The 25,193-nt window shown below is 36.9% G+C and overlaps 1 protein-coding gene and 1 pseudogene across 2 annotated transcripts in view; both read right to left on the bottom strand.

Moving 5' to 3' along the window:
• LOC107680186 (gastrula zinc finger protein XlCGF57.1-like) overlaps positions 1–25,193 on the bottom strand; it is a 398,670-nt gene that overhangs the window by 199,865 nt on the left and 173,612 nt on the right. The gene's annotated exons all lie outside the window — the stretch shown is intronic.
• The window catches only part of LOC107680184 (tripartite motif-containing protein 16-like), a 35,388-nt pseudogene that overhangs the window by 8,725 nt on the left and 1,470 nt on the right, over positions 1–25,193 (bottom strand).

Genomic DNA, 25,193 nt, shown 5'->3' with positions numbered 1-25,193 from the left:
ACAAGATCTCCCGGTTCTTACTTGTGAATTCAGTTCACTGGAGACTCGCACTAAACGGTTCATTTGAATCAGTGAGTTGTCGACTCGAGAACAGCTGCAATCGGATCATTCTAATTCGTGAATGAATTGTTTGGTGCGATTTGCAAATTGATTTAAAAGGTTCATTGAAAAGAATCAGTTCGTTCTTCAATCAGACACCGCTTCTGCGTGTCAGAGCACGTGGTATATTATAAGGAGTAACGATATGTTTTATGAAATGTAGTGAAGTAAAAAGTACGATCTTATGCTTTGGAATTTAATTAACTAAAAGTAAAAGTTACTCAAAATAAAACTACTCCAGTAAAGTACAGATACTTGAAGAATGTACTTAAGTACAGTAACGAAGTAAAACTACTCCGTTACGGTCCACCCCTGGGAATGATGCATATATGCAAATAACCCTCACACCAGAGTGTTGTGTTCAACCCTCTGAAAACATACTTTGGGCATCTCTGACATCATCAGTCAAACAATGTTTGATCAGAAAGGTGCCAATCTGCAAATCCCTCCTGCTCATGAAAGATTAAAAAGAGAACTCAGAAATAATTAAGGAACTTGGAGAACAAAAACAATGTTCTACAAGAAGAGAATTTTGGGGAGTTCAGAAACAGCAAACTTCTCTTCAGGGATCCACCATCTGGATTTTCTAGATGGTCTGTACCTTCTACACAGACTTCAGAACCTTCAACTTCAAGGCATTTGTGGATTTAAGAACAAGGACCTTCTCAGTGCCCCAGAAGTTCAGCATTTCACAGGACTTTGTGTCCAAGGCTTTTTAAACGGAATGTAACTCCTCCTTTCCACTTCAATACAGCCAAACACATGTGGAAGATATCGCCGCCAAAGGATCATCACTTGACCAAGCAAAAACTTTCCAGAGACCTAGGCATTAATGTATAAGGTCAATATATGATTATCTAATTTTCATTAGATTTTGTATAGTTAATGTCAGTTAAAAACAAAAAACTAGGGCTGCCCCCTAATAGTCGAATAACCGTTAGTCGACCAGAAGAGCCTTGGTCAACCAAAATGTTATTATTTGCTTAGTCACAGAAAAAAATAAAATAAATAAAAATCCACATTGGCGAAGTCACACAGATCGTTAACGGTGGCCCATGGAGGAGCCGACGGAGGGACGAGGTGTAGCCGGAGGAGGGGAGTCCCGAGGCGGCGGATGGTCGACGACAGACCAAGGCGGAGCCGGAGGGATGACCCGACGGCATTTATTTTCAAACCTGAATGGACCAGAACGTAAACGGCATTGACGTGTGCACAGCCTGCATCCCCGAAGTCAGTCAGGAAAAATCCCGGTGTCCTGCTGACTGATTTGTCCACTGCTCCATTACTTTCATTTATTTATTTACTTATTTATAATTACTTTATATTTTTGCCTGCCTGGTGGATATTTCTGTGTTGGGCTTTCAATTGTGACCAGTGGATTTGAAAAATAAACATGATGGTTTGATAAAAATGAGCGAATCCATGATTTATTAGGCTATCGATTTAGTGTTGTCTGCAATGTTATTTACACCATCTCCGGTGAAGGGCTTCTGCACACAAAAAAGAAAAGCCCTGCATGAACACGGCGCGGAATGAAGCAAGTGGATTTTCCTGATTCTCAAAAATGAATTTAACACGAATGCACAAGTAGCCTTGAGCAAGAACCGAACCCCCAACTGCTCCCCAGCCGCAGCAGCAATATGGCTGCCCACTGCTCCGGGTGTGTGTTCACAATGTGTGTGTGTGTGTGTGTGTGTGTTTGTTCATGACTCACTGCTGTGTGTGGACTTGGGATGGGTTAACTTCAGAGCACAAAGTATGGGTCACCATACGGGTAACACTTTATAATAATGTTCAGTTGTAGGTAATTTATAAGTGATTAGTTAATGATGAACTAATCATTTACAAAACATGACTATACGTTCACAAATGATTATTAAGTAATATGCTAACGATTTACAAATCTGTTGTTAGTTATCTTAAAAAATGGCACCATAAAAATCAAACATATCCTTAGTAAATGGTTAATAGTTACTAGTTAATATATTATTAATCACTTATAAATCATTGTCTCAATAAACATTTGTTAATCATGAACAAATGATGATCAAACCATTAGTAAATGATCAGTATATAATTTATGTATGTTTCGTTAAAGTTGTAAGCTGGTCTGTTAAAAAGCACAAAAATGCAATTTTTTTTTTAAAGAATAATAAATTATTTGCTGTCAAGTGAATATACGTGTAAATGTCTTACAGTCAGGGGATTCCAGTGGGTTGTGTTAACCCTTTCTCTCATCAGCACAGACTTGTGTTCTTGTGTGGGATCTAGTTATAATGTGAACTGGTCAGCCTGTACATTGCAGTACACGCTACAAATTATTCAAAACCTGTTGTGTAAATGCATGAATAAATAATTTACAAAGCTTTCTGCATCCCCTAATCTAAAGTGTAAACTACTCATCAGTTGTAAATGTTTTACAAACCTTTTGTAAATTCTTTTACAAGAAAGAATAAAAAGGTTTGTAATTCTGTAAATTCATAACCGGTAAATTCTGTTATGTCAGTCATTGGAAACAATCCTTAAAAGCTGTGCTGTTGTCTTCATTCGCCCACATGAGTAGAAGCGCTTTATTTTCACTATCTGTCCAATTTGACAACATTTTTTAAGTCTGAGTGACAGGCATAAGACGATTTTGCTCTTATAAACAGACAAACATAATAATATCCAATTGCAGCGTCGCAGCGCTGATGAATGGAAAAGAAGGCTGGGTTTCGAGCGCGACACATTGAAAAAGCTGTGAGACGAGACGCAATAGTCAAATATGTCCATCTAGTGCATATTTACATAGAAAAAAACAATCAAAAAAAAAAAACAACAGCTCATAGTAATCGCGTCATCTTCATAAGAATGCTATGATTGGCCAATTTGGACCAAAGCAGACTTCATTTGTCAGCGTGTTCTACAAGTTCATGCCAGCAATGTTAATTCTGCGTTTACACAGAGCACATTGCCAGTAAATAATATCAAAAGATCAAGGCAATTCTGATTTCTCAGCTCATGACCCCTTTAAAAAAGGTGTTCTCAGCCCTGGCACTCAAGGTCCACTTTCCTGCAGAGTTTAGTGCCAACCTTGATCCAGCTCATCCGCCTATAGCTTTCTAGTCATCCTGAAGAGCTAGTTCAGGTGTGTTTGATTAGAAGAGCTAAACTTTGCAGTAAAGTATACCTCAAGGTCCAGGGTTAGGAACCCCCGCAATAAATTACTTAATATGAACTTTTCATTTACATTTATTTTTAAGTGAAGTTTTATTACTATAGTAATATATTACTTAGTGTTGATAATAATAATACTTTACTTTTATTATGATTTACACCGTGTTCCAAAGTATTATGCAAGTAAAATATCAGTATTATCGCAGGGTGGCCAATTATCAAACATCCTGGAATCCATCCATTGGGACCATCCACTGTAGCACAGCATTCGTCGGTTAATAAAACGATTTAAAAATTAGTCTGAATGTATTTCTGAGCCCACTGCAAACATTTCTCTTTGCGAGCTTTGGTTAGAAGTGGCTTAAATGCAGCTTTATGCATAACTGCATGGAGAGATTCTAGGGACTCCAGACTATCGGCTACCGATCACTATCGGCCGATAATCGCTTTATCTTTATAATCTCGCACACTCAAAGCTAACATGGATTGACACGAAAATGTAGTAATTACACCATAAATGCATATAATTAAAGGTGCTGTATGTAGGACTGACACCGAGTGGTTGAACTAGGTATTGCAGTCCAAATTCAAAATATTGGAGAGGGTTTTTTCACCCGGCCCCTCCTCCTCAGACTTGATGCACACACAGGTTGCCAGATTGATGACACCAACAGGAATGAGCGCACTTGACGATGAATGAAATGAAATATGCTGTGTTTTCCGCCAACTGGCAACCCAGGGTGCCGAAATACAATTGGGTAAACTGGCAGTGGGCGGGTTTCACAAACCAAAACAGAGACCGACATCCCGGCCCGGAACGCACATTTTCAAAGGAGAATAACTGACCGTAGCATTGTTTTTCAGATAAACAAGTATGTTAACTTAGCATGTTTCTTAAATATCTGCAAACATATTATGGTATTTTTATGCTTTAGTAGAGTCAAAAACTTACATACAGCACCTTTAAAGTCTACTGTGTTTCACAGTCAACACATATGGCTAGGTTTAAAGGAAAAGAGCACTTTTAGATAAACATGACAATAATAGATGGCACTCGTGGAGGTAGGAAAACAAAGTTCTTTATGAACCGCAGGATTGCTTGTGATAAAGATTTAAATGCAAAAGAAAAGGCAGTAGAGCTGACCGTTTCTGTCAATGGTAAGTTTTAATGGTCACGATAACGTAAGAAAAGTAGTTTAAATGTTTTGCCACTTGCTTGAGCAATTTAATATATCAATCTAAAAGTAAATGCAAAAGTAAAAAGCATTGAATAATGTGTTTCTTACATTTATTGCATTTAAACACGTCTATGAAAGATTCTATTACTGTACTGTGTAAAAAACAATGCTGAAAAAGCATTTTAAGTAACAGTGTTTGGATTTGAAATCAAAATAATGGATAAATGTAGTGTTTGTAGTAAAAAGCCACGGATCAGTAGCGGACTCCTGTGTGAAAGCCGTTTCTGCACCACTTACGTACCACACATGGACTGCATGCACACTGCAAACGGAGTATGTGTGAACCGCACATACAGCTCACGAAATCAGGCTTGTGCTGCGTGTAAGCTATTATGCAACAACTGCACGATTGTCAAAACAAAAATGCAGTGCATGATCAAACATTTAGGTGAGATAAATGTATATTTTTTAAAAATGAAATTCAGGCCCTGAATAAATGTCTAAAAATCTTGATTGGATCATCACTATAAATAATTCTACATGATAAAAAGAAGGCTTTAAAAAGATCGGTATCGGTGATCGTATCGGCAGATACTGCTTTCTGTGATCAGCCTCAAAAATCCTGATCAGAGCACCCCTACTCCGGACACGTAAGCAGCTTTAATATTACTTATTTTGATGGCTTTGCAAGACAATTGCACTAATTCATAATTTTCTTCTTCAGAAAGATCTCTCTTCTGCCCTGTATTGCATGGGACTAGCTTAATAATGTGGAACAACATCTTTATGTAGGCTTTCCATTTACCTAAGAAAACCTGGCAAACTATTTAACAGACCTGAGATTGATACCAGTTATCTAAAATGATTTGAGAAATAAAACAAAGAAACACTTCAATTGAAAAACAAACATCTAAATGTTTTAAAAAGCTGCCAGCATCACAGCCCTAAAAATGATCCATACTTCAGATTCACGTGCTAATCACTTACTTGAGTGTTGAAGAGTCACGAGGCCACATGTCGTCTTCATTCTTCTGTTCAATAACTACCACCTACAAACAGAGAAATACAGATCTAGAAATAAAATCAAACCTGAGTGGAGAGGTCAAACGTTAACAGGTTACAGTGTTCACAATGCATGCATGAGCAGGACTGTCCAGTGTGAAAGAAGTTTTGCTGAAAGTTTCAATGCTAAGCCTAATTTTGCCACATGGCTCCTACTGAACTCAGCAGAAAACACACTGACACTGCAATAATGGAATGGTAATACAGGCATATTTCACTAATTAACTTAAGATTCTCCTAAATACTGTCTTTTCCTCCTCTGCCAAAATAACATTGTTTTGGTGACCAATCACACAGATATCGGTTGAGCTCATATACATCAAAAATAATGATTAGCCTTGATATGTAGGCTGTTTATATTACACAACATCATGCAATCTTCTGTTAATACATGCATGCCATCTTTGAACAGCATTAAACGGTCTGTGTAAATAAGCTTGTCATGACAGCTGCAGCTTGTGTTCCACCTTTGCAGTGTAATCACGACTTTTATTGATGTTGATACAATTTGATTGGTAACAAAGGTAAAAAAAAATGCAAAAAAGAAAATATCCCTTGAAATCAATCCAAGGGGCAAATATTGCTGCTTAATGGAAAAGCTCATTTCTGACCCAGTCCATTTCTGTTTATTCTCAGAAAATTAGCTTAGTGCTTTACTAACAATCCTGGTTGCAGTAAAACACAAATTGTCTCACCTGTCCCTTAAAGAGTCCAGCGTCTTGAATGGTGCTGTCCAGTTTATGCAATTGCTCAAATGTATTGCTCATGTATTTGCACCACAACCTTGTTTCATTCTCGTCTGGAACACTGAATAATTTCCTCATCTCTCGTTCAATGATGCCTGTCAGGAAAGATGTGTGGATTAGACTGTTTCCAAACAAAACGAAAATGAGAAAAACATTTTCACTGTTGTAACCTATTTGTAGACTTAGCATTTGTAGATAGTCTAAAGCAAAAGAGCAGAAGGAATGAAAACAGGACAGGATAGAACAAAAAATCTGTTATTATCTATGTGTGCCTGGGCTACCATGCCGTCCAGATTAACAATAGTGTCCTATGACTATGTGAGCTTTGGCTACCATGCCAACTGGCTTAAAACTAGTGGCCTATGGCTATGTGTGCCTGGGCTAGTTAGAATGCACACTATGTGTAGTTAACAAGTAGATACATTGCAAGCTGATGAGATAAGAAATCCCAGCAACCTCTTGAAGCAAAATATCATAATTCAAAGTAATTTGATAATTGTCATACTGTACACTTATTTGTAATTAAAGCCATTATAGCACTTGCATATCATTGCTCTTTTGTTGATTTTGATTGCTTCCATTGTCATACTGTACACTTATTGGATAAAAGCGTCTGCTAAATGACTAAGTGTAAATGAAAGAGCGTGCCTCTGATGCTGCGTGCAGTTGAAATCAACCACAAACTCATCACTGCTAATAAAAACATCTAGCTTATAAATAAATGAACATGACATTGAACGCAGCTAATTATGGTGAACTCCGGTTGAAGTGTAAACGTGAATGTTTATTTCATTTAAACCTGTTCTCATGTCTGCTTCAAGAATCAACAATGAGTTCGGTGTCTAAAAACAGAGCAAACAGAAAGAGAAAGTGCAATCTATATTAGCAATACATTATTAGAGCCACAGAAAGACAAACGTTTTGATGAAAAATGCACAATACACAATCTTCCAGCCTAGGGTGAAGTCATCATACACATTTTCATTAAATTACCATTATATTTATCCCAAATGTTGTTAATATGTAAACAGTGCTCTGTGGTGCAGCAGGATTTCTGTTGGCTGCATGAACACATCACTCTCTTTAAATATGCAACTTCACTGCACTACAAATGCATTAATGTGACCAGCTGGACAACTATGCAAACAGATGGTAACAAATGTGACTTTGGCTTTTGGTCACATTATTTTAATCGCTGGAGATTATTTAAATCAACATCTGAAGTGTCCTTCTCTGTGCAGTGCACAGCCTCACGTATCAAAACAAACAGCACGAGATGTCAGTGATTTGCCTCCAGAGGATGCTTTCGTACTGTATAATGACAGCTGACCTTCTTAGCCACTCCAGCAATGGACGCAACCCAGAAAAAACTATTGGTACGTTTTTTCCAATAACCAATAGTTACAGCAATTGACTAAATTGATAAACTCTGCTGCTGTTCATGGCCATTCCTTAAAGCTGAAAACATACTACACGACAGTGTTAATTTTGTTGACGAATAATTTGTGTCAAAGTTCGTCAACGACATTTTTTTCACTGACGACAACGAGACGATAACGAACTAAAACTCTTTTCGAATGACAAAAACTATGACCAAAATAATTTGGTCTGTGCCCCTGCATCTCAAGCCTTTGTAGAAAGAATATTTTCTGTTTGTGGACAGCTTTCATCTGGACTGAGAAGCAGAATGACCACCTCCCTGGCGCAAAGAGTCTTCTTAAAAGTTAACAGAAAATTCTGTAACTAAAATAAAATCAGAAAACCCCAACCACACTCTGATGCAAAATGCACATTTGGTGATTCTGAAGATTGTATTCTGGTTTGTTTGTTTGAGTAAAGCTGAACACCACACACACACACACACACACACACACACACACACTTATTTGAAGATCGTGTTCTAGTCTGTTCTTGCTAAAGTAATATTGAACACACTATAGACATACAAACACACTGCATATACACTTTTCATTACTTAATCCCACTTTACAGCAGGTTGTGTTTGCTGTAGATTACTTGAAATGTTTATTGATGTGCCAGTGGTCACACTGCTACTGCTACACTGTACATCTGAAAATGTAAACTAGACATGTTTAACAAGATTTCATCTTTATTATGTATTTGTTCATCTATTTTATTTTTTCATGCTTTTCTTTTATACTTTTAAGTAGTTTGGTTCTTTTTTTTTTGCATCTCAAACCCTTATGTTATTTTTACTATTCAGAGTTACGCACAAGAGTTAAATGTAAACTGTGCAAACACTAAATGTTGCTGAAATTAAATATCTTTCTTTGGTCTACACTCTGGAATTGTTCTGTTAACAATGCTAAACTATAATTACTAAAACTAAATATATAAAAACGAAATAGAAATGGGTTTACAAAATAAAAACTAAACTAAAACTAACAAAACCATTAATGAAACTAACTAAAACTAAACTAAAATTTATAGCAAATTTGAAAACGATATTAAAATAAAAACTAATTTAAAAATGCAAAACTATAATATCCTTGGCAGGCAATATGACAATTAAAGACAAGAATGTGACAAAAGAGAGCAGAGTTTTGACACTTTTATGATACGTGCCTTCATGTTTTGCTTTGTATATAGAGTTGTCACTGTAATACTTATGAGTTCTGACACATCACTGTACTTCCACTGACTATCTTTCACAACTATCTTGATAACTTTGGGTAGGCCTATGTAAAATCTTTGAAGTGAGTCCCATGAGCACAGAATCGTGATGAATGTTGATCTAGAGCAGTGGTCGGCAACAGGCGGCCAAAACTGGACTGCCAGCAATAAAATCTGGCCCGTACCCGCAGCCAGATTATTTTGCTAGCGGCTGGTTCTGAAACAGATCTGTCATGACAGCAACAGTTACTCACAATCAGAGTATGTGAGCGGAGCGCGGAGTGGAGCGGTGTGATTTTGAATGGAGCGAGGAGCGGATTTTTTAAAAGTCGGAGCGGCTGGTTTTCACTCGCTCCAAGAGCGCTCCACCACCGCTCCATCACGAGTACAATTCATGCCAACAGCCCGTAATACAACTGCATATTTAGCAAGAATTCACGTGTTAAACATTTAGCTAGCTTGATGCAGAAGGATCACTCAAATCAGAAAGAATGTATGATGACGGCAATGAGCGGGAAGTTGTAGTTCTCAAGGAATTTGTTTGTTCCTTCTAGACACTGAATATTTTCAGCTGAACGCATGATTTATTTAAACACGTACTATAACACGCAATCGCTCTCTCAATAATGCATTCAAACAAATGTAATCTTACAGTGCTACTTCATCTGTATCCGATTTCGAATGAGCAGAAATCTGTAAGAAATGCATCGATCCGTAGGTAAAATAACTGACGGAAACCTACTGTTATTTTCATCACAAACAAAATTTGCAGCACGAAAAGCAGCAACTATAACTTTTCATGCTGACAACCATATTAGCTTGTCATGTGGTAGGAAAAAAGTTTGCACACTAGTGTTCCAATAAGCCACTTTGAAACTCTCCTGTTATTTTATTTTTTAATATACGTTATGAACAGAACTGCGATATTTCAAACAAACTGAAATACTTTAGACGCGGAGCGAAGGCGGAGCACAGTCTGTCACAGGCAATTCTAGTTGCATATTTCATCAATTAATTTCTTAAATCAACCTTTGACTATGTTCTGGCCCGCCATCTAGTGGCAAAAGTTTTTTTTTGGCCCGATGCCAAACTTTTTCTAGAGTGACATAAATGTCATATGAATTCCGATATGACTGTTCACACTGCAGTCACATTGCAAAACCTCTGACCAGTATCGGATTTAGTACCACATATGAAAGTGGCACAAATCGGAATTACAGTTTGTGCTGTTCACACTGTCATGAGAAAAACAGATCGGAGTCACATGTGAGCAGAAAAACTGGATTTGGGCCACATTTGATTGTCAGCAACACACACGGAGAACACTCAGGAAAGTGCCAAATCACAACAGGCTTTATTCAACAGAGGGGCAGAGGATAAAAATGGCAGGAGAAGGTAAGTATCAACAGTTCAGTAATGCAGGCAATGGAACTTAGCTGAGTGAGTCACAAGAGTCCTTTCTTTCTCTTTCAGATGGCGAGGGAGCAAAGGGATCGCAGGAGAACACAGACGGGAACACAGGTAGGTAAATGGAGTCAGGTAAGAGTGAGGAGTAGTAACCTTGAAACCAGACAATGTGAGAGTGCTTAGTGCTGGATTATAAAGACCCACTGATGATGCTGATGGCAGACAGGTGCAGTGATTGAGGGACAGTGAGCTGGTGTGAACTAGGAGGGATTCTGGGAAATGTAGCTGAGGTGACTATGACAGGCATGATGACAGAAGCTGGTGACCTGGTGACAGTAGCCTAAAGGTCTTTTCATACTGAACACAAAAATTCAGCGTGAATGTTTGGCGCGATGACGCTTTTGAATCAAAACAACAGATCCCTATGGGGCTATTCACACGAGGCGAAAAAAATGATTTTTTTTTGTCCCGTGTCTCGATTTTTTCCCTGTCGCTCCAAGACAAAACGGGTCGTCCAATTAGTTCTGAGCTTAGATCACGTGCCCGGAGCAGCTGCTGTTGCACAAAAGGGCGAGAGTGGTTGCGCTGTTTCGAAAACCAGTGAAAACAAACACCAAAGAAGAGTATCCCGGTAGAGAGAAGAAAACAGTGGATTCTGAGTTCTTGTTATCGTTGGTATTTGAGAACAGATTTATTCTCACATGTTCTTTATACAGAATATCATTTCTATTAATTCTCCACTGAATCGTGTAATCTGAAGGGCACTGTCCGTTTTCTTCCACGTGCACGAGTGTTACGAGTCAGAGCACGTTCACTCAAAATCTGTCAATCATGGGATAATATCTCCTGCCATTAAGTATGAAAAAAATGAGAAATTTTTCTATGAAATATGAAAGCAAATAGACATGATTATAATGATATATTTTTTGTAATTGTTTTATACAGCTCATGATATTTTTCTAACAATAAAGGATGTTTACGACAAATAAGAAACAGGTGTCGCGTTCAATCAGTTATAAAACATACAAAGAATGCACATCTGCCTATTATCAAAATCCACTTTAGATCTCAATCGGAAGTTATTACAAGCACTCGATGATGGTTTAAAGTGGGTTTTAAGCAAAAACATAAAATAATCACATACTTTTTCAAATGTAGCTCGATGCTAATTGTTCCTCTATTAATATTTTAAGATGTACTCTTGTAAGCATTATGGGTAGTTTGTGTTTCTGGTGTAGAACCAAACTTTATTTTAATTTAATGCTGTATATTGAGCAGCGGACAATATATGAGATACATATCTGAGGAAAAATGCATTGTTGGTCGGCCCCACCTATGTGCAGGTGTGAATTAGCAGAAGGCGATCAAGCGGTTTGAGCTCGGTGTGAAAGCACCATTCATCGGCGATTCACCTCGCTTTTTCGCATCGCCCCCAGTGTGAAACAGCCTTAAGTGTGTTGAGTTCAGTCTTAGAATATACGTGTCCTCATCTTAATGAACAGATAACTCAAATTTTCCTTGATCTTTTAACAGAAGTGTTTCAGCATGAAGTAATAGTGCGATGAAAGACCAGCTCTGCAGAAGAAGATCAACACCTTCTTCTACATCATCACATCTTTGGCCCAGCCCACTGGTGCATTAGTAAGATGAGAAGGATAAAAGAGAGATACAGGATGAATAGACTACAAATAACATTAGGAAAATGGCATTTATTTTCAGCTATGCTAATGTCTCAACAGAGCATCATTTGTATGTTTGGTACATGTGGATGTCGGTCATTGGATTCTTTGGTAAATCAGACTTGAGATATAGACTTAACAGTAATACCACACCAGGTAAGTATACCTGTTCATTCTAATGCCTAATCTGTGATCAGTGATTTCTGACATGTAATGATTCATGTACAACCAGGTGTTCTTTGTCTCAAAATCTTTGGTGTTTGTGTCAGTAAATCAAACCAGTGACTAAATGGTCAACTTCACATTGTTCCTCTTAGTAGTATGAAGATCTTATTTAACTTTCGATTAAATTCCCTATAGAAAGCGATCAAAGAACCCTCCCTTTATAACTGCTGGAGCTGTCAATCACAGTGCAAGTTTATAATCAATAATGCGGTCTACAGTGCACAATTAGGCCTAATCTCTTATTTACAACGTCTTTTCAATTAGTTATGATGAAAGCATTCATGAGAATGCTGAATGACGAAATCACTGCATTCATGTGCTCAACAATCTGTCATCGTACAATGCTCATTGATGCAACCTTTCATATAGACCTCATTGCAGTGAGCGTTTACACTGAAGTCTTCAAGGAGACACACCCCTTTAAAAGTAGCATATAAATCAGAGAACTAAAATCAGGACTCCTCAGGAAACATTATTAAATAATAACAAATACAAATGCACATGACCCTTTTAAGCTCCAGTTGGCCTACTTTTGACCAAGATATTCATTGGCCAAAAAATCCCTTGCCATTAGCCCAGAGGAAGCCCCGATTAGGCCCAATCAAGCCCCAGAGGTGACAGTGGAAACATGACTGGCCGTGGTACACACTAGCACACTTTTGGCCTGACTGTGGAAACAAGGCTATTGTACTTATAGAAGAGTTATTTAACAGTTTGCCACTGCACTGCATCAAACACAGGATTAGCGTTTTCACAATTGATCACGGCTGTAACTTTCAAGGACTTGAGCAATTGGGTTCTCATTCCCATCCTTCCAAAAAACATTTTTCAATAGAATTACATGGTAACCTTTTATTTTTCATCTATAAATGTGTCATGACTAGGGCTGGGCGATATAGCTAAAAAATGTATCAACGATATAATGTTTCATATCGTTCGGTATCGATAATTATTGACATTTTTATAAACTTTTTTAAAACAAAGAGCAATAGAATTTTTTTTTTACATTTTAACCACTGTATTTTTAAATTAACTCATATAAATTAAATATAATTTCATAAATTGCATAAACAATTATGAACAAAACAGCATCACGTGTTTATGCATTGCTTAATCCAAAGAGCCGAATCGGCCATCAGACAGATTGCATTTAAAAACGTAAGAGACGCAGTGAAAAGGAATAAACCTCCACAAATTCGTGACGTTTTTTCTAAAAGTTTAAACTGTTTTAACTTTTCGTGGCTTTCTATACATCTCTTGAGTGAGACGCGAGTGCAGCAGTCATATTTGTCAGTCTAAAAAATGCGCTGAATATGCGTTCTGTGTGAATTATTTGGTTTCAGTTTTAACCTAATCAAGATCTTCTCCGCATTGAGCTACTATATTTCTCTAATATTTTGAATGAATAACGCAGCAGCGGTGCGTCTCGTGGGCTAGACTAACAAAACATGAAACTACGTCACTTACATCATCACCGCATCTCGTTACTCCACTGATGATGCTCCCAGACGCACACCCAACATTCATTGTACTATTTTTGCCTTCAAATGCAAATGTTTATTTTAAATTCAACTAATAATAATTTTTTTTATTCACAACATCACAGGCAGGCACAGCACTCATGTTCCTGTTTGTGTTTGCTGTCTGCGTCACTCATAGCATGTGCCTATATCGTGCACTATATCGAACATTTTTTATATCTTTATCGAAGAAGGTGTACCGTCGTTAAATATCGATACCGTTTTATCGCCCAGGCCTAGTCATGACATCCTTTTAAGCTTTTGTTTATCCTGTTGTCTTGTCACGCATGGAGTATAATCAGAAACTGAATGGGCATCTGTAAACTGTATCTAGTTAAGACACCGTCATTGACTATAATGGGTTCTACTTGCTTTTGAGGCAACTACGCTCACAACGAGAGTAGGCAAATGTCAGCTGTTCAGAGACTGAATGCCAGTGGGCAAGGCCGGTTGAGTGATGATGTATAACTACTCGTTGATGCCTTGCTCTAGAGGTAGTCATATACATATGTTTAAATACATTTGCCATGTGACGTCCCACAAAATCCAAACGAGCCATTTTGTACAATTTATATAAACTTTGAATTAAAATGTCTTTTCAGTAGTTTACGTCAAGTACAGCCTGCCACCCTGCAAGACAGGACATTTCTGCTCAACTACAAACTATCAATAACCCTTAGCTAAAGGGAAAAAAACAACTCTGAACGTACCTATGGTGTCTGCTTTGCTGAACCTCCTAGGGACAATGTTGTCCATGTTGCTGTCTTCACATAGCATGAGTTCAGTGAGGTATACTTCCACCTTACAGTGTTTCACAAACACGCCCGCTTCTACCACCTGAGGACAAACAATAGACAAGAACAACAGTGAAAGACAACAGTGAAAAAAAAACACATTTGACACTCTGCAGTTAATCACAACTGGACTCTCAATGAAAAAAAATTAATTGTGAAATGAAATGTGGGTTGAAGTCAAACAAAACAAGTCATGTATCATCAGATCACTTTCGATGGCTCTGCTTCTCATTTCTGACATTCTCATCTTGGAACAAACGCAACTGATCCACTGATGACAATGAAGCTGAGGCGGCTTTTTATGAGCCATAAATTATTGGCAACATGCAGTATCTCAATCACAGCGCACACTGTCCACTGTCCTAATCAACTCACCTTTTTACAGAAACCATGAAGAAATTTACTCATTTAAGACCTTGGTTCACCATTATCATATTATCAGCATCTCATTGGTTTTTAGCAGACATGTCGTAGTCTGAACTGTTTCCTTAGTTCACCAGTTTAGTGTACTGGTGACACGAGAACTATACTAAGCATTTACTAGACTGTTGACTAGAGAAAAAACTGCTTTCTGTGTACTACTATTAACCCTCTGGTGTCTGAGGGGGGTTTTGAGGACCTGGAGAAGTTTTGACATGCCCTGACATTTGTTTAAAATGGCTAAAGTCTGATAACACTGTATTCAGCACAAACTGGGCTACAGTAATATGTGAGCAGCATGGATGTACATGTTTGTGTTTGTGAGAAAACAATGTTTATGCGTGGTTAGTGAAAAACTAAATTTTTGAAGTCACTGAAATAAGGCCATAAAACACATACAGAATATTTGTTCACATAGTTAACATAGATACTATGTTAAGACTGTGTCTTAAGAACTAGTTTGACCAACTAGCAGTTGGCCAAGAGATAATCAGTCTCACTTTTCTGTTTAAAATTGGGCCAATCTACATTTTTGTAACTGACTTTAAACAGTTATGACCAGTCTATATGAAAACAAATTAGATGGCTAACTTTTTAAGACTAGTCTAAACAGTTTATGCAACCGGCCCCATGTGTTGTAAACACTCATACTACTTTTATATCTTGTGGTTTTATATTTTATAGAACATAAAAAAAAAACATCCTGCCGTTGTAAGACATTTAGATGCAATGAAATCACACATTTCAAAATGTTTCACTTGATTTCATATACGTAGTCAGGAATTATATTTTGGAAAAATCTAACGAGTAAAATGTGTACATCACAATAACGCAATAACAACTAATGCGAGTAATCTTACTCATCAGAATGATCTCCTCCACTGGATCAAGCCGCGCGTCACATTGTGTTCTTCTTCTGAGGTAAATTCTGGGTTATTCTTCTCAGCGCATCTTCCAAAAACAAAAAATAGCCGAGATGAACTTGAATCTTTGTTCACGGAGGTGATGTGGGCGTTTACATGTCCATGTGTCTCACGTGGATGACTGTCATATCAAAAGCACGATCGGCTCATGGGCGTGATCACATTAGAGACAATGAGTTTAGACAGGAAAAACTGTACCCCTTGTTGGTTTCATATGGATTACTTTATCAGAGAATATTTGTATTCTTTATATTTCGACATGACTAACTTCATTTAAAAGTAGACATTTCAAGCTTTCTATAGACATTTTTCATGTCTGTGTGTCAAGCATTAGCTGAGTTTTGGTTAAGTTTTGTGACATGTCTCAGAAAGTAGTTTATGGACAGCGAAATGGCAGAAAGCGCACACTGTTAGTTTTTTCTTTGTTTTACAAAAGCACAAAGCTTTGTTGATATTGCGTGATAGACCTTTTTCTCATTTCCAGGTTTCTCAGCAGTGGAAGTCATCATAGTCGGTAAACTTCGAGAGCAATGAATAGGAGAGTGCTACAGATTTATTTTTTGCATTCCCATTTGCTCAAATAGCAAAAGAAAAACTCCATATTTTGATACAAATTTGATATAATATAATGTATAGTTAATATATATATATATATATATATATATATATAAGTTTTGATGATTTATGATGCGGATGATCATTGAAACACGTCATCAGTTTTGTGACATATATATATACACCGTTGAAAACAAAATTATTAGCCCCCTATGAAATTTCAAATAACTAATTTTTCAACAAAGCAAGGGAATTTTAACACAGTATTTCTTATTATATTTTTCATCTGGAGAAAGCTTTATTTATTTCAATTTGCCTGGAATAGAATAATTATAAAAAAAACTGCTGAGGTCAATATTATTATTTTTTAACAATTGGATGTTCAATTGTTAGTTTTTTGTTTTTTTTTTACTCTTACTCAAGTAACTATTAAGATCATTACTTTTAATTACTTGAGTAATTATTTCCAGAAGTACTTGTACTTTTACCTGAGTACAGTTTTTGGATATTCTACCCACCTCTATCAAAAATCAGCCAATAAATATTGGCGGCCGATATATTGGTGCATGTCTAGTTTTCACAAAGTTTAAGATGTAGATAAAGATCGTCAGATGCTTGCTGTCTGTCCATGTTGAAAATGACACTTTGTCTACATCAGACAAGAGCAATGTGACGTAGTATGTAACAATAGCTATGTTTCCATTCTCCTATTTTTATGTGCATTTTGGATTATCGCATAAAAAAACGCTGTATGGAAACGCCAAGATGCGCATACATTTTAAAAAATGTGCATAAAAAAACTTATGCGCACAACTGAGTAGGATAAACGTTTTATCCGATAAGCGATGGAAACGCATTTTCCGAATAAATTCCGCCATGCGCATTGAAAAAGTCATGTGATTTTGCGCTATGAGACGGGATAAATTGACTAACCAGCGGACCGATCTCGTTCACAGCATCTATATGTTGTTTTGGTTGTCCTGAAATGCCTGAGGAAAGTCTGTCATCAAAGTATTTCTGTATAATTACTGTCTTACACGACTGCGTTCCCAAACAGCAGGCATCCACCTCTAAAAGCAATGATCGCATTTATTGTGTTACATTGTGTTACGTCTGCTCTCTCTGAAGCGCAAGTCATTTATTACATATGAAAATGATTATATTCAGTGGCTTCTCCTAGTTTTCTTAAGATATTTAGTGCTAGTTCATCAGGAAGTGACGATTTTGTTCTCTTTGACTCATTGGATGGAAACGGTGCTTTATTCGCAAATTCCAGTTGGAATATTCGCAATATTCCAGTTTCGCGCATAAGTTAAATTTGCGTCTTTGGATGGAAAAATAGCTAATTACAAGTAAGTAATGATGTCTACAGTGGATATGGACAGCTCGGCTTCCCTTCCACAGACAGCTTTACCTTTCGAGCAATAGGCTCCTGTCCATCTTTCAGGCCGTACCAGCTCACAAGCTTCTTCCAGCCCTCTGTGGGAACCAGGGTATAGTCCAGCTCATCAATGAGGTGTTCCTTAATGTCCAGCGTGTCCCAATCTACAGACGGGACACACATACATCACTGATGTGCAGCAGAAGAGAAATGCTTTAAACTTCTATGTCATGTGAGCAATCATTTGAGAAAATATCAGCCTTAGAATTTAAACGAATGTGACATTGAGATCACACCGCTGGATATGGCGAACCCCGGTTAAAATGCATACATAAGAATGCTTATTTCATTTAACCTGTTTCATGTCCGTTACTATCAGCGTGTCCGTTTTGCTCCAGCTGTATAAACACCAATTTGTAAATGCTGCTGCTAATATGCTTAATATTTCGCTCCTGCATACGATGCAAACTGCTAACATGACACTTAGTGTAAACTGTTTATGGTTGCTCATTTTTTAATTCACTTAGGCAGACCACTTAATATACACAGCGATATGGATTAAAAGAATATTCATGTTACATGTGTGTAGTTTTAATTGGGTTTCTTTTCTCTTTAAAATTATTTGTCCATCTTGTAATGATTTGCCCACCCTCTAGGGGTCGGAAGAGTTTTTTTTGTATCTGTGTCATTTTGTGCCTATAAGAAGTCGTTGCCAGATTGGTGCGGGTGGCGTTTCCAGCTGCGGTCCTGTTGCACTCTCGTTTGTTTTGTTTTCCTGACTATTTTTCCTTCCCACTTTATGTTATGTCTTTATTCTGAATAAATTCCCCTAATGAACCGAGCCTTTTTGTGCTGTCCCTTTTTGTGTTATGCATCTTAGATGCTGATTTCAGCTGTTTCTGAAGCACGCTGCAACTACAGCAAGCACTTGTCATATATTTGAATGTTGAGCAGCGAGCTCATTGGCTACAGATACAGGAGAGAACCAATCAGCTGTGCCGTATAATAATGATGTCAGATTGGTTAGACCTATCGGACTGCGCCATCTAGAGTTTCATGCCAGAACTTTGTATATGTAAGCAATAAGGTATGAGAGGCCATGCTGCATTGTGAATAAGTCACGGCTGAAGGGCGTTGTTAGGTTTAATAAAATTGGGTGTGTGTAATGTATGTATTGATACAATAAAAGTTTAGTTAAATTCCACTAAAAAATAGCTCCTGACAGAGAATGATCTAATGTAACATGCCTCATCTTATAGAACTCAAATAAACACAGAGAATAGAAACTCTTCTCATCCACGGTGTCGTTTATTTTTAACACCATATATGATGTTTTACATACACGCATACATCTGCTTATCTCTCAGCATGAGAAAACGTCTGTTTTCCGTTTTTTGGTTTTAAAACAGACTGATTTGCAGCACAGTGTGAGATTGCAAGTGTCATTACAGTGTAAACTGATGGACATGTGGACATACAGAATCATACCTGAAACAGAAAACTAATAGAATAATATTCCCTCCTCACTTCGGAAACTGTGAGCTTCCACACAAATGCGCGCGTGCACACATCAACGATGGGGGGAAGGGCATGGTCTCAAAATTAAAGATGAAAGATGCAACATAATGCCAGCAGGGGTCACTCATACGTCATTAAATAAATAACAAACAGTTAATTTTGCCTAAATACATAATACATGGAACAGTTTTGATGCTATATTATTGATTGTTTATGTTGCTAAGGGTGTTGCTTAGTGATACACAGAACCATTGAGTGAAGCAGTCATAGCCGTGCTGTATCGTGAATAAAACACAGCTGCTGACCAATCAGAACTGAGGACTGGAACTAACCATTATATATATATATATATATATACATATACACAGCGGGGAAAATATGTATCGAACACGTCACCATTTTTCCCAGTAAATATATTTCTAAAAGTGCTGTTGACATAAAATTTACACCAGATGTCGGTAACAACCAAAGTAATCCATACATACAAAAATAATAATAATAATAATAATTTCAGAAATTAAGTTATGTGTAATAAAATGGAATGAAACACGGAAAACGTATTTATTTGGAGAATAAACCATCTTAAACGTCTCTCTACGTACTGGTGTGTGTGTGTAAAACTTGTTTTTGATATCATATTCTGTGTGGTCAGTTCACAGCAGTGATAGAAATTAATCTGTTCCAATAAGTTTAAATTGATTTTTACATTTTACGGGCATTTTTACCTTTATAAAGCCTTTTTTTTTTTATAAAAGTGTGCATCATCTTTTGAGTAAAATTCTTACATTTAATCAGTCAATTAGAATAATAAGACATCTGGACTGTTACCAAACAAATGATATCAGTGTCAACAAAATTAATCTTTGTAATGCAGAGGAAACACAGAAGCTGCATCTGAAGAGGAATTTAGATGTAGGCCTATTTACACTATTTAATTCAGCTCAGAGGGACATGAATGCATTTAACCTGCAGTTACAAATGAAAAAATAATATTTTGTTATTTTAAATATGAAACATTGAATACTGATATTTAGAATTATTTTAAAAATGAAAAGATACTTTCAATGTGAAATTAAAACCACTAATAGGTGGCAGCAAGTCACTGTTAATAAGTGAGTCATTGCAATTGAACCGAATCATTTAAACGGTCGATTCATTCAGGAACGAAACGCCCTCATGTTGCTCAGAGACACAAAACAGTGAACAGTGAATAAAAAAATAAATAAATGTTGTTGCCGAAATAGAGCACTACAGGCAATATGGTGTCTAAAACATAAGTATCTTAATATTAACTTCTTGTTTATCGAACCGTTGCATAAAATCAGTATCACATTTGTAATCATGCTGATTTTTAGAGGTGAAAACTGGCACTCTTTAATCTTCATGTGATATTGACTAACTTTCTTTCTGTGGTATTTTTATGAATACTGTAACTGTATGGGGAGTGTGTCTGTGTGTCACAGAGAGAGAATAAGACAATCAACATGAATGGCGCTTAGTCTTTCACAAAACATAGCCGACTTAGGGACATCATAACTAGCCACCATATTGATTTACGGTCTTAAATGTGCATACTATCCACCCTATCTGCCCTAAATAGTATTGAAAATTACTAATATCACAAAGAATTTAGGATGGATAGCGTGCACATTGGGACGCAGGCTATGTCCAGCGTTTATCGGGTTGTGCGTCAGTAATAATATAATATAATAATAGTAATAATGGTTCGTGGTGAAACAGTGTTCCATGTGTAGTTACAGTAAATGGACTAAACCAAGCCTAATAATTTGCCTCGATAATTTTTGTATTCGAGTTACTCGAGGAATCATTTCAGCCCTAGTTCTGAGTTTGTCACACCGCAAAAAATGTGTTATTAAACACCCAAGAACCAACGAACCACTGATGCTAATGCGCTCTAGTTATTAGGTGTGTGGTTGTCTTGAAGCAGCACTGCGAAGAACGATCGATGTTTGACATGAAAGTACTACTAGAGCAATTTGAAAGCATAAAGAGCCATCTGCTCTCTATAGTTCTCACTATATTTTGATGTCCTACACCGATCGACCTGCACAGCACTGCTTCAAGTCGAACACACCTCTTCTAGTGTTAGGAGACGGGAGGCCGTGATCAGTGGCTCCAGTGCATCATCGAGACATGTTTTCAAAATCCCGAACACAAAAATGGTCTCATCTTTCTATAAAATGCTTACCGTTGACAAAAAAATTATCTCCGTTTTGAAAACATGAAATATAGTTGGATTAAAGTGTAAATTTACTATAGGTGCACACCTCATATGTGGTGGATATGCATGGTGATTTCCTTCACATTTCTATTAACGCTCATTAATGCAGTAAAATACAGACCTAAATGCACAACTTGGTTTTGTTCTTTTGATAAAAACTTACTTTTTCATGGTAAAGTTGACATTTGCATGGAATTTCTCACCTCTGAGCAGACCAGAGTTGTCCACTGGTCCAGGAAACACGTTCTGGCTGCCCATCACATATATGTCCCAGCTGTCAAAACCCACATATTTCTTCCACTTCTTGAACCAGCTACTGTCCACCAAATACCTGCAGGAAACAACTGCGCGCATGCAAAACGCACTTTTGCGCGCTCAAAATATGATCTTTCGCGTGCAGAATTGCGGCACTCTAGTGTGAAGGTGCACGACTCGCTGACGCTTTCTCTCACACACGCAAAGTAAGAGAGAGAGAGAGAGAGAGCGATCAGTTCGAGCGAACGCACACAACCTGATTAATATTCATGAATCTCGTTAATCCTTGGTGCTCTTTATATTGTTCTTATTAGTAGAATTCGTATAATAATAATAATAATATCTTATCAGTATTATTGTTAGTTTTTTTTCTTCTTCAATTTTTTACAGGAACACTGAAGGACCAAAAAAAGCACCAGCACCAGTCCTAAGTTCATGGTTTTATATATATATATATATGTGTGTGTGTGTGTATTTGTAAAATGGCACAGCTATATATATATATATATATATATATATAAAAGTATAGTATTTCAGTCTGGCGATTCAATTGCCAAGGTGTCCGTAGAGAGTTGTTTTACCATATTTAGTGCAACACTTTTATTTGTTCCCCACAAAATATTGTTTTTTCACTAAATGTTTGGATTTCTAAAATTATTGTGCACTGATTTATCTAGCATAACTTTTGCTGCCGAATTATCCACTAACCTAGTTTATGATACATTTTTGTCATAGATTATAAATATACATAGGCCTATATTTTTTCATATTTATTGTTTATTTGACTTTTCTTTATAATTAAGTAGTCTGTATCTAGTAGATTGTGAAAGAATGATTATCAGTTCCACACACACAGAGATATATAAATTCTACATTTATTTAAATGGGGGGAAAAAAACTTCACTGGTATCGGATCGGTATCGGCCAATACCGAACCCTAGGTATCGGAAGGCGGATCGGAGGCGAAAAAGGCAGATCGGAGCATCCCTATCATTCACCGGTGAGAAAACTATATAGTACAGTTAGTAAAAGTACAACAATACCAGGAAGGAAGATCAGGTTGTTGATGTTTGTCTGCCATTCTCGCGCTGATCTCGTGAAAATGCTGTCTGCGCGAACCGGGTGCACAGAGGTATGCTAATACACATGTTGACAGGCAGGTAGGAAAGCCAATCAAAACACTCGGAATGAGCGTTTTGATTGGACGAACATTTCTTGGTCCTACGCCTTCCACAGAATATATAAATACATTTAGACCATTTAACTTAATAATTGCTAACGGGATGTGAAGAGACATTCAACCAGCATAACAAAAAATGTTTCTGAAGACAATCACCCTTTTGCGCCTTTAAAATGCAGTGTTTTTGTTGTTTTTTTAACATTCTAAAACCTCTTTATTCCAATGATACGACAAGCTAGTCAGTGTATTCATTAGGCGTAATGTATTGTAAGCTGCTTCAAAGGCATAAGGTAATGCAAGTATTACATACAACAATAATTAAACGTGAAAATGTACTTTTGGTACTTTAAAAGCACTTAAGTAAAAATCTGTCTTTACAACTTTCACTTGTAATGGAGTAGAATTTAACCAGCAGTATCTGTACTTTCACTCAAGTAATGGAGCCTGCTGCCTTCAAGTGCTATCCGAATTAACGCAAATACGAGTTTCCTAATCGGGAATTGGACATGAACAGCCTCTCAAGTCGTATTTGGGTCAACGACATTAAGATGTCCGCATCAAAAGAAATTTACAAAAGTGATTTCATGTCCATAGAAAGCACATTAAATGTAAGTGTCTACCTTTAAGGTTTCAAATAAGTTTTTGGAGTCAAATTGCCAAAATTTGGTTGAAATAATGTTACATCGTCATTCGGTCGGTGTAACACAATATTTATGTAAAAATTCAAACAACATGCTTATTCTGACGTGTACATATTAAAATATATAAAAGAATAAGGCAGCATATTAAATTTGACTGTGTTTTAAATGAGTAAAATATTCTTACCGACAAATGGGCAAAACCTAGGATAGTGGCAAATTTAAAAAATGTAAAATTACAACTAATTAGTATTTGGGGTGAAAGTAATTAGTCTTTTCGTATGTCATAAATAGATTTTTGTAGTAAATATGCCTGACAAGATTGTTACACTGAATGACATTTTAATGGTTGGGGGAAAAACAACAATTTAAAGCAGTATTACACTTATTGGGCCTCATTCATGAAACATTCGTAAATATAGGAGTACGTTTTACGCGTAAAACAGACCTTCCCGAAAACTCTCCTCCGGATTCACAAATACTTCGTAAAGGTCAGATTTAATAGTTAAATGTGTGTATGTTAATGAGTTCCAATCATTCGTAAATAGGGCGCGCATGCACGCTCATTCACAATTAGCATATTCCCTGCCTATGAATTACAGCTACGCAAATTACGTATCTAGGAATGGTGTGGAATCCTTGGACTCAATTCTCAGGTTTTGGTAAGTTATATAGCATAAATGCATAAGAGACTGATAGGCTATGCCTAACAATAAATGAATAAATTAACGTGTGTCCACCAGAGCGTTTTTAGCCAGCTGACATTAGCCTGGTGCTCTTCTGAAAACGACCAGCTGGTGGTGCTTGAGAGAGCTTTGGAGGCACTGCATTTGTTGTTTGCTATGATTTGGAATATTCACGGCAGTAACATGTTACGAGTATCTTATTTTGAAGAATATTAACTTCTCTATTGTTGTGTTGTACAAGTATGATCATGGTTGGTCAATGTAATATTAGTCTCTACTGTGATTGGACGGCTGTGTAAAAAGGGACAGTGATGAGCTCTGCGTTTTACCCAAAGTTAAAGAGTAAAAAATGAAAGAAAAAAAAAAGGACAGGGCAAATAAACTCGTTAAATATCATTATAATACATAGTTCATAAAAATGCAGTGTCATCAGTTTGTCTAAAAGAATACAGAACGTTTGAATTTTTTATGCACCATTTACATGTGGTAGGGAGCAGGTGTAAATTTATTTCGTACCAACTAACATTTTCAAAATACGAACATTTTCATGAATCCAAAAATTTACGTCAGAACGACTTTCCGAATGATTTACACAAAAAATCGTTCTGCTCGTGTTTCATGAATGAGGCCCATTGTTTTTATGCTTAAACCCTTTTTCGTCTTTGACCCATTTACTACTGGATTATTTTGATACTCGAGTTTCCGAGTTGGACGGGCCATAAACTTTAAACATGGTGGAGGGGACAACGATTGCTCCAATTCCTACTCAATGTGTCATATAATGACATACATACAACTTACCACTACCTTAGAACATCACTAAACATGAATTAAAATTATTTTTATCATACAATGTTCATTTAAACCCTTTTTTTTTTTTTTTTTTTGGTTTTTT

This window comes from Sinocyclocheilus anshuiensis, unplaced genomic scaffold (assembly GCF_001515605.1).
Source record: "Sinocyclocheilus anshuiensis isolate Anshui unplaced genomic scaffold, SAMN03320099.WGS_v1.1 scaffold492, whole genome shotgun sequence".
Taxonomy (NCBI): Eukaryota; Metazoa; Chordata; class Actinopteri; order Cypriniformes; family Cyprinidae; genus Sinocyclocheilus; species Sinocyclocheilus anshuiensis.
Note: the sequence above shows the minus strand (reverse complement) of the source record. Positions and strands in the feature narration are given on the sequence as shown.